Here is a 7500-nt window from a genome sequence, read left to right as displayed (position 1 = left end):
CACACACATAAATACATACATACATACACTCCTATCATTCACACACACTCATTTCCACAGCATGACACATCAACATATTTTCATTCACACCAATATGCCTGTAGACTTCCCTGTCTATTCATTTCAACATGGAGTCTGTCTCCAACTTATCCCAAGCTGTTTTAGATGAAAAGTCCAACTCTCATTAACAGTGGGTTAGATAAATAGAAATAGATAGATCGACTTTATTGATTCCCAAGGGGAAAATTAAAGGTCTCAGTAGCTTACAAGAAGACATCGCACACAAAATACAGTACAACATACACAGAATGATAAAAAAACAAATCCACATGACTCATATGGACAGTAAAAGATATTAAATCAAAAATCCACATGAACGTACTAAGGATGTATAAGCATTTCCTAGTGCTGCATGTGTATCACCATTGCAAGAATTTAAGTCTTGTCCAGTGACAGTCCAGGCACGGCTAACCCCATGCCTGCTGGGGCCTCATGTTCCTGAGAACAATCAGAAGAGAACAGCTTCGAGGCCGTAGTGCAGGCGAAGACTAAAAAAGGAACAAAACACTCTAAAGCCCCCCCCCCCCCCCCATGCACCTTGAAACAGCAGGAAAACTACAGGAAGCAAAGACTTCTCAAGAGGATCACAGCAGACCAATGGAAAGTAGAAGAAGAAGGAGAAGAAGAAGAAGAAGAAGAAGAGGAAGAAGGAGGAGAGGAAGAAGAGGAAGAATAGCAGTCTTTCAGTGGCAGTGGGCCACTCCATTCCACTCCATGGGTGTTCAGTAAGGGCCTTCACTCTGGAGATTAACTCCTCTGAAGATCCCTATCTGGAGACAAAAGGCTCTTACAACTGGGCCACTGCACTGGCGTATTCTGTAAATCTTTCTCTTTCTTTCTCCAACTCTCTCTTTCAATCTTTCTTTCTTTCAATCTGGCTCTGTCACCCGCATGTATGCGCGCGCGCGCGCACACACACACACACACACACACACACACACACAACTTCAGTAAATCAATTGAGTTAAAAAGATGGACAGAGGTCCCAGTCATGAAACTGCTGGCCCTTTCTCTCTACAGACCCTCACACTCCACCACCACAAACACACACACACACGCACACACACACACATACACACACACACACATACAGAGAGAGAGAGAGAGAGAGTCCTGAACCATCTTACTTGCATGCTAGCTGTGACCTATGTTTTCAATGTAAAGACTGTGCTCCTGGCTGAGGTATGTCTTGTATTTCTTTTTGGTGTGTCTTTACATGTCTGCATAGCTTCTGAATTGGACACGCATGGAAGGACATACTGTACATTGGCCATGCAGCAGACAAAGCCATGGCAAAATAAAATTTAAATAAAAAAACAAGGGTGTTGAGATGTCTCAGTGACTAAATAAATAAACAAACAAACAAACAGGTGGTCCCCTACTAAATCTAGTGTCACTATGATTGATCTACTTGCAGCTGTCACGAAACCACCAGACTCCTGCCCCCCATACACCCCCCCCCCCTCCCAACACACGCACACACACACATACACACAAACACTCTAGTCCAGATACAGCGAGCCTGTCTCACTTTCTTTGTGTCTGTCTAATTAAGTCAGCAGACATGTCCATAAGCCTTAATCCACCATTATCTACAGATTTGATTTAACCAAAACGGTCACACACAGCAAAGCACAGGGCTGCATTATCGCAATTAATGACGCAGGCTGCAGGGACTTCACAATCTCAATTGTTGACATTGACTAGTTTGATCTAGAGTGAGACAGAAACTAAGACGAGTTGGTTTTCATTGTTGTTTAATTGCTATAACATTTCAGTACACTGTATTACAGAGCTACAGTATGTCAGAGAGATCAAATGCCGCGATGTAGGCTACTGCGAAACAATTCCAATTCAGTAGGCGACAGACATGTAAAGAAATTGAGCATATCGGAAAAAATGCAACACATAGCCTACGACAGCACTTACAGCAATGCATAAATTGCACATGCTCAACATCAAAAGCACTGCCTAGTTCTCTTTTTGCAAATCATTAATCAATGAGTTTCATCTGTCCAATAAACTTCTGATCTATGTTTGGCCTCAAAGGGGACTTGCAGTCCCGTGAGTCTCTGAACTAGAAAATCATATTAGATTTGACAGTGAAGTAATTTAATTGCATAGTTGCTATGACAACACAGTCGTCTGTTTGGACCTAATTTGCTGCCTAGTGCCAACTGCATCCCCCGGAGATTACGCTCATCATCCTTTCACCGTTAGTTTGTATTCCGAAGAAACACGCAACTCTTTCAGGCCATGTCTAGTTCTGATTGAGTGAGTGACTGAATGACTGTTGCCATGCCACAGTTGAGTGTGATTCGAGAACACTTGTCAGGTCTGACAGCTATCAAACAGTCTGCCACACATCCGCTCTTCCAGCACAAACTCTTTCGTAGGCCTATATGTTTGTGTATTTTCAAAACATGAAATCCCAATAGATTATCACAATAGACTATAGGCGGACACAGTGTCGATTCTGGTCAACAACACAGCCTTCTTACAGTCCGTACACAACTTTACAACTAAATCGCTAAGAACGAATGCAGTTCAGTTCGCTATCGCGCCAAAGATCCTAAAAATGGCACATGCAATCTGACTTTAATTTTAGACGTATCTTGCATGATCTGTTAACACTATATATCGGATCTATAAAAACACAGCTCCTTTTCAGAGGAAGATCGTAAATGTTTCGCTTACCTCGCCGATCAAATATCAGGACACCGAAAAAAGTGCCCCTTGAGTCAATACCCTAAGATAAATTCCGGATGAACCATCCATTGCAATCTCCGTGGGACCTCATGGGATAAAGCGGTGGATATACGGAGGTCGACGGCTTCCTACGAGCTCGGAGCTCGTACTACAAATCCTCCGGTAGTTGCAGAGATCACGATTTATGGTTACTGTGCGTATGGGTATGTGCGTTTCATCTATTACGGCTTAAGGAATGAGCTGTTTAGGCTGCGAGTAATGACAGCCCGCATGACTCAGAGAGAAATGGGGGCTGGACATATCGAGGCAAGGCAAGCACTAACGGGACGATTCACGGAGAGTGCGCAAGAAGCGCGAAGAGACGGAGATAATTAAGCGACCGGCTCTGTATGAGAGCCCAAATACCATCTGTCGAAGACGAAGCGCATCAACATTTGTTTGTCGAAGGCCAAGTCTTTGAGCTGCGGGCACTGGTGCCACATGGTTATCGAGTTATAGAAATATTAAATAAAAAAAATAAACTTTTACAGTGCCTCCGAGGAAAAATGACTGAATCTCAACCAACGGCGTATTTTTATTATTATTATGGGTTGCAGTAGCCTAGTAGTCCGATTAAGATTGAGAGTAGCCTCCAATTAAAATGACCCTAAACAAATCGGCTTCCGTTGCACTATAGTGGACGAATCACTGATGCCATATTACAGTAAGGGGGCACTAACTGGTTATAAGACCAAATGGGTGACCGTGAAGAAAAATAAAGACAGCCATAAATTAGGCTGATGTCCTTGAGATTTATATGCAGGAAGGATTTGCTCTAACGTATGGCTTTTTCTAATGCATAGCCTACGATGACTTATCATCACTCTAGGAAGATTCAACACAGCTACATCACCAAATGAACTGCCACAGAGCCTTCTACTTAGGATCATAATGCAGGGAAAGAGACAGAGAAAGAACAGCTCTATTAGCTCCAGCTCCCCCAGTGTCCTCTGTTAGATGCAGTGATTCTGAACTGCACACTTCCTCCTTGACACATAGGAGACTCACGCTCTCTCTCTCTCACACACACACACACCAAAATAGATACAGGCTGTCCTCATTAAAGGCAATCATTTGCCAGGCTGCTGCCACTCTGCAATGTAGGTGCGCGAGTGTACGCTTAGTACGACCGTCCCTAACACTCTGACTCATCCGAGGTGACACACACACACACACACAGGTAATGAGGCCATTCATACACCTGTGATAAATCACTGGGCAAACTGCTGATTCTGCTGCGAGCATCACATATAGCACACACACACACACACACACACACACACTCACCCATACACACACACATACACACACAATTCTAGAGCCCAACTCACAAATAACTTGAAAGACACCAAACTCACAGAGGAAGGCTATCAGATGTCACAGCATTATTCAGATCAAGGTGATTTAATTGTCATCTCTGTGAAACATCTCTCTGTGAAACATATCTCTGTGGTGTTTTCAGTTCTACAGGCTGAAAGTGCTAGATTGGCACAAACAGTAGCTGTAATGGAGTTACCTGTGTCTGTGGCATCATTTATGGGAGTCTTGGCCTCAGTTGCAGTCCCCACCAAAACACTGCTCTCCCAAGCCAATTAAGTGTACGTCCTCAACCACAACACACCTGTTCTATCTCAACAACAACACGAGAGTAAGGCTTGAAGCCTCCGGCACACAAGCACACACACACTCCCTCCCTCCCTCTCGTCCTCCTGATCCGTTTCTCCAGAACCAACGTCAAATAGCCGACAAGCCTTAACTCATCTGTGGTGCGGTGTTTACCTGGGAACGACAAGCCTTAACTCACCTGTGGTGCGGTATTTACCTGGGAAACATTTTATAAGAGGGCGGAGCCCTGGCTAACCCCTCCCTGAATAGGCGTCACATGACAGATGCTGCTAACCTGTCAGGGAGATGCTGACCCCTATGGCTTGTTTCAGACACACAGACACACACACACACACACACAAAAAAACACAAACACACATATTTGCTTCAATGAATACAAGCCACGGCAATGTCAGATGTTCACATGGGAAAAGCAAACTAGAGGGAGTTGTTTATTTAGTCTTAAATGGCAGCATAAAAAGCCACATGCTTTAGTGAGATCAGCATCTGTTAGTGTTTAATCTCTGTTCATGCAGCCATTTTACAAAACATTCTCAGCGAAAATCCCTCTCTCCTCAAAGGTGAAAAAAAAATAATATGCTGTCAATCTTAGCAGAGGACATGAGTATAGGTGTGTCTGTTTATATGTGTGTGTGTGTGTGTGTGTGTGTGTGTGTGTTTGTGTGTGTCTGTGCCTGTGTGCATACCTCTGTCTGTGTGTCCCTGTAGTGGGGTCAAAGGGCATTGTGAGCGTGTGCCGCTGAAGTGGTAAATATCTGAGGTGTGCCTGGCTGTTAAGCAGACTCCTTATCAGGTCTGGAGCAGAGATAGCGTGTGTGTGCTGTGATCGTGTTTGTGTGTGTGTGTGTGTGTGTGTGTGCTGCACGGCTCTGTTACACCACTCAAAGGCTTAGCCACTTCAGCAAACCAACCACCAGCACACAGCCAAATAGCGCCAATTAGGCTAACAGGGGGGGAAAGAGCCACCACGGCTCCTCAGATGCGTTCTCCGAGGGGCGAAGGCTGCGTCCCAGTCTAGCTGTGTGTGCGTGTGTATGCATGTGTGTGTGTGCGTCCCAGTCTAGCTTTAATCACCACCACAATATCTGTTTTTTCCCCCTCCCTCTGCTGCTGTGTGCTTTTTCCCCCTTCCTTCGCCATCTAATACTGTTTTCGCCTGAAGCCAAGTATTGGGTAAGACTTTCCATGACTTAACAACACTGGTGCTGTCCGTTGGTGCTTGCTAAGATTATTTATGACTGTTTTATGAAAGGCTCTCCAGCAAATGGATTATATTTGATCAAACTAAAGGCTTTGTACACATAGAGGAGGCACACATAGACACACACACACACACACACACACACACACACACACACACACACAAAAACATTCACCTTCTACATAAAGGGCCTGTTTTATATAAGAGGCCGTCAAAGGAAAGCTTGTAGCTCAACTCCCTGTGTGAGTACACACTACAGTAATAGCAAAGCTTCCCTCAGTCCAGAGTGACTGCTGTGCAGCCTCTAGTCTGACCTGTTTAAGTCTGTGTGTGTGTGAGTTTGTGTGTGTGTGTGTGTGTGCTTCTGTGTGTGCTAGGCATGCATGTGTGTGTGATAGAGAAAGAGAAAGAGCAAGAGAGAGAGAGAGAGTGAGTGAGAGGGAGTGTGTGTTTACATATGTGTGTGTATGCGTGTGTGTGTGTGTGTGTGTGTGTGTGTGTGTGTGTGTGTGTGTGTGTGTGTGTGTGTGTGTGTGTGTGTGCGGCTGCAGCAGCCTATTCTGAGCGGTGATGTCACGAGAGGTGTTTACAAGCAGGGCAGTGGTGAAGGCAGTGGAGATTCCTTGAGTCCCTGGTGCCGGCGTGTAATCCGACGCCTACAGCCCAGCAGGGCTGCACACACGCAGCCAAAGCTCTGACGAACGGACACCTCCCCACTCCACTCAGAAAGGAGGCATGTCAATGGAGACACATACACACACACACACACACACACACACACACACACACACACACACACACACACACACAATTGCAGCGAACCTCACCAAGGGAAGAACTCAGAGACTGTGCTCTACTTACTAAAGCTGGGACCAAAAAATGTACAGGCCTGACATGGTGATATATTGTGATATTTCTGCTTGCAATATATATATTATTATTCATATTTTGGCATCCTACAAGACCAATAGAATATTGGATCATGAGTTGACCAATGTGATTCCCATCCCTGTGTACATATGTACACATACAATATGCATATGTATAACAGCACAGAATAAATTATTATTTAATAATAAATATATATTTATAAATATAAATATAAATATATATATATAAATATGAGACCCTCACCCATCTTTCCCCGTCACTAATGGCAACCTAACAAACATTCCAGGTTTCGTAACGCTCCTGGAAATCTCTTTTTTTTATGCTGCGCGTAGCCATTAAGCAGATTACAGTGAATGTTATACCTCAACACTGGGGCGCGCGGCTCATTAATGCACAGACACGACTGATGGGGTCCAAAGCTGCCCAGATCTGCCCTCCACAGAGGTCATTAGAGTAGATTATTCAGCCTTTAAATCCCTTCGCTCGGCTCGGCTCGGCTCTGCTGGCTGGGTCAAGTCAGCGCCACATCTGGGCCACAACTGGGCCTGATGTGTGATCTGGTGGTGAGAGGAGAAGCTGTGATCTGTGTGTGTGTGTGGGTGGGTGGGTCTGTGTGTGTGTGTGTGTGTGTGTGTGTATGTGTGTGTGTGTGTGTGTGTGTGTGTGTGTGTGTGTGTATGTGTTAGAGAAAGAAGGAAAGAGGAGAGGTGTTCTGTTCTGTGCTGTACTGTGCCGTACCGCACGCCACTTCCAGCCTCCGCAAGTGTGTCACCGCGCACGGGCGTCCGTCACCATGGCAACCGGGGCCGTCCAGGGCGGAGACTGACAAGCCGTGTTAATTCCCTCACCCATGAACCCCCAGGGGCGCCCGGCCATTCGTCTTCGTACCCACAGCCGTCTGACACCACATTAACAATATTATATTTCCCCCCAAACGCCGAGCTGTGCATTAACATCACACTTCCTCTCTCCCT

The 7500-nt window shown here is 45.3% G+C and overlaps 1 protein-coding gene across 5 annotated transcripts in view; it reads right to left on the bottom strand.

Annotated features, from left to right (window-relative positions):
- Positions 1-7500, bottom strand: part of foxn3 (forkhead box N3) — a 70531-nt gene that overhangs the window by 49258 nt on the left and 13773 nt on the right. Inside the window, exons 1-2 of one of the 5 annotated variants that reach the window (XM_042072256.1) lie at positions 7265-7490; positions 6889-7083 (exon numbers count right to left, since the gene is read on the bottom strand). The exons of 1 other annotated variant lie outside the window; for it this stretch is intronic. The gene's annotated coding sequence lies outside the window, so the exon portion shown is untranslated. Of the gene's footprint in view, positions 1-2757; positions 3233-4324; positions 4715-6888; positions 7084-7264; positions 7491-7500 lie in introns of those variants that run through there. 3 more of the 5 variants (XM_042072255.1, XM_042072254.1, XM_042072258.1) reach the window with 3 other exon arrangements.

The sequence above is a fragment of the Alosa sapidissima genome, chromosome 19, assembly GCF_018492685.1.
Source record: "Alosa sapidissima isolate fAloSap1 chromosome 19, fAloSap1.pri, whole genome shotgun sequence".
Lineage (NCBI taxonomy): Eukaryota > Metazoa > Chordata > Actinopteri > Clupeiformes > Clupeidae > Alosa > Alosa sapidissima.
Note: the sequence above shows the minus strand (reverse complement) of the source record. Positions and strands in the feature narration are given on the sequence as shown.